Source organism: Myotis daubentonii, chromosome 4 (genome assembly GCF_963259705.1).
Source record: "Myotis daubentonii chromosome 4, mMyoDau2.1, whole genome shotgun sequence".
In the NCBI taxonomy this organism is placed as follows: domain Eukaryota; kingdom Metazoa; phylum Chordata; class Mammalia; order Chiroptera; family Vespertilionidae; genus Myotis; species Myotis daubentonii.
Genome location: NC_081843.1, coordinates 7,601,663 through 7,605,157, shown reverse-complemented (window position 1 = coordinate 7,605,157; position 3,495 = coordinate 7,601,663). Strand labels below are relative to the sequence as shown.

The window sequence follows — 3,495 nt, the reverse complement described above, 5'->3', positions numbered from 1 at the left end:
GGGTCACCAGCTGAGCTCTGCAGATGTACAGAGCCCTGGCGGGTCTCTGCTGGGCCCCACTGCATGCAGGAGCCTGGTGCGCCCAGAGCTGAGCACTGGTGGCTGTAAGCCCTGTGCCCCCTCTGTCTCTATCTGAGCCCCATGGACAGGCTCTGCAGATTCTCCCAGACATCCCCAGGAGGCGAAACCCAAGTGGGCCTCCTGGGATCATCCTACACGCTGGGTGTTGTCCACTCTGGGCTCCCTCCACCCCCTGGAAAAACCACAGCAAGCCTGGGAGAGGGGCAGTGTGGTCACTAGCTGCTTCTCTTAACCTTCCCTGTGATCTAGGGGGTGCTTCAGCCTCACCCCCAGCCCCAGGACTTTCACAGTGGTGTCTTGTCTATGGACAGCTGCCAGGCTGTCTTCCCGTGAGGGAACAAGTTAGGAACAACCCATGTTGCCATCTTAATGGCGTCACAAGTTGTATTTAAATACATTACTTCAGACTTTTGAGAGCCTCCAGCGCTCACCTGCTGCCTGTGGCACTTTCACCATCATCCTCGTCCAGGGCTCCCACCAGGTTCTTGATCTCCTCGGCGATGCCCTGACTCGGCGCTCTCAGTCTCACATGGCAACAAACTCTTGTTTGTCCTCCCAAGTATCTGATGATGAACAGAGAAAAAGAGAAAATATTCGTTCTTTAACCATGTCTGGCCATGTTGGTTTTCAGAGTTTGCCTGATCAGCTGGTCAACACATCCATTCAGCAAGGCTTCTGTTTTAATATTCTCTGTGTTGCTACCAACCAATAGTTGACTGCGTAGATGCTCAGTTTGAGGCCTATCTGCAAGAAGAACTGAAGATCAAGCGTTCTCTCTTTAACTACCATGATTCTCGTGTCCATGCATGCCTCTACTTCATCTCTCCAACAGGCCACTCTCGGAAGACACTGGACCTCTAGCCATGAAGAGCCTTCACAGCAAGGTGAGTATTATACCAGTGATTGCCAGAGCAGATGCAATTTCTAAAACTGAATTACAGACGTTTAAGATCAAGCTCATGAGTGAATTGGTCAGCAATGGCGTCCAGATATACCAATTCCCGACAGATGATGAAACTGTTGCTAAAATCAATGCTTCGATGAATGGACATTTGCCATTTGCTGTTGTAGGAAGTATGGATGAGGTGAAAGTTGGAAATAAGCTGGTCAAAGCTCGCCAGTACCCTTGGGGTGCTGTACAAGTGGAAAATGAAAACCACAGTGACTTTGTGAAGCTTCGAGAAATGCTCATTTGTACAAACATGGAGGATGTGAGAGAACAGATCCATACGAGGCCCTGTGAACTGTACAGGCGTTGCAAACTGGAGGAAATGTGGGCCCAGAGAATCAGCCTCCCAGTCTACCAGAGACATATGAGGCCAAAAGACACGAATTTTATGGGGAACGTCAGAGGAAGGAAGAAGAAATGAAGCAGGTGTTTGTGCAGCGGGTGAAGGAGAAAGAAGCCATGCTAAAAGAAGCTGAAAGAGAGCTGCAGGCCAAATACGAGCACCTCAAAAGAGTTCACCAAGAAAAGAGAATGAAGCTTGAGGAGAAGAGAAGACTGTTGGAAGAAGAAATAATCTCTTTCTCTAAAAAGAAAGCTACCTCGGAGATATGCCAGAACCAGACCTTTATGGGCAGCAACCTGAAGGACAAGGACCGTAAGAACTCCAATTTTATGTAAAACAAAGGTTCCAGATCACAGAAGGTCATCACAAGCAAAAGTTATTAAAAAGTTAGAAGTACGCTGTGATTTTCCTGCTCATTTTATTTGCTATATCAGTTATTTTGTATCTGGCAAATGGCCACAGTTACTGTCTTTTATGGAAAAATACTTTCAAGTATAACGTCAATACGTAAGCCAGAGTGGGTGATAGAACTTATGTGTCCACTGCTGTGAAGTCTTCAGCTGCTGGTTTGTGATGGATGGACAGCATTGCCTCTACTGCCGGCTGACTGTCACTTTGCAGAGCGCCACCACAGAGCCGTGCCGCTGCCTTTGACAGCAGAGTTTTCTCACATCAAGCTGATTGCATTTACGTTCTAAAATGAAGCTTTTGTTTTGTGCACACTAAAGTAAAATTTTGAGAATATGTTTTAAAATGTTTTATGTACCTAAAACTCTAACCTCTCAATAGTTTTATAGAACTGTCTAATTTTTGATATAATTATTCAGTTAGTAACATGATCCTAAGCTTTTATATAAAACTAGAGGCCCGGTGCACAAAGATTTGTGCACTCGGTGTGTGTGGGGGAGTCCTTCAGCCCGGCCTGTGCCCTCTTGCAGTTTGGGACCCCTCAGGGGATGACCACCTGCTGGCTTAGGCCCGCTCCCCAGGGGATTGGGCCTAAGGTGGCAGTCAGACATCCCTCTGGAAGCCCAGGGGCCCTCAGTGGATGTCCACTTGCCAGCGGGGAGCAGGCCTAAGCTGCAGTCGAACATCCAAGGCGCTGCTGAGGAGGCGGGAGAGGCTCCCATTACCACCCCTCTACTGGCAGCCATCAGCCTGGCTTGTGGCTGAGCAGAGCTCCCCCTGTGGGAGCACACTGACCACCAGGGGGCAGCTCCTGAATTGAGTGTCTGCCCCCTGGTGGTCAGTGTGTGTCATAGTGACCAGTCATTCCCGTCATTCTGCTGTTAGGGTCAATTTGCATATTACCCTTTTATTATATAGGATTTTATATAACATGATGGTCTTCCATGCTTCAGTACACTTTCTTGTGACTGATATATTATGATGAAAAAAAAAGTTTAAAAGTAAAAACACCCACGTATACTGTATAAACCCTTTTTCTAGTGATAAGTACTTTGAATCTGGGTGTTACCACAGTATTTTTATTAGGATGTATTGCATATTTGTTGCTTAAAACTGTCTTCCAAGGGAAAAATAAGATTGAATTACCTTACTAAAAATATTTCTAATAAAATAGCTATGAGCATCTGAATATTAAAGATGTAAACATTTAGATAATTCATATCAGTGCCTTAGTAGTATTCTCAGAACAATTAACTTTTTCTTAACAGTCATAGGTATATAATTTTTTATTTTTTATACCTAAATATTCTAAATAAAACTGACATTTACTCTTGACAAATAAAATACATCTGCATATTTACTACAATGTGTTTAAATCACATTAATTTTTCTGTTTACAAACTGTTATCAAAGTTAGTTCATTTAATTGTATGTCTGAATTATTTTAAAACAGGTATATTACCAGTATTTTTCAGACAACAAAATGTTTGTTAGCCTGTGTTAGATTCTGAACAGTGCTTTTTTATGAAGTTGTATAAGTTGCAAATAAAACCTTTTATTTTTTAGCAAAAAATAAATAAAATAAAATAAATAAATACATTATTTCAGTAAACCTATGAGACAAGTAGGGGTTATAGTTCCCTTTCTCAGATGATGATAAGATGGTAAAGAATAACAACACTTGCTCTAATCACATAAGTAGTAGGTAAAGGAT

General features: G+C 43.3%; 1 pseudogene; it reads left to right on the top strand.

Moving 5' to 3' along the window:
- The first annotated feature begins 600 nt into the window (after positions 1-600).
- On the top strand, positions 601-1,856 carry LOC132232679 (septin-10-like; annotated as a pseudogene).
- The last annotated feature ends 1,639 nt before the right edge of the window (positions 1,857-3,495 follow it).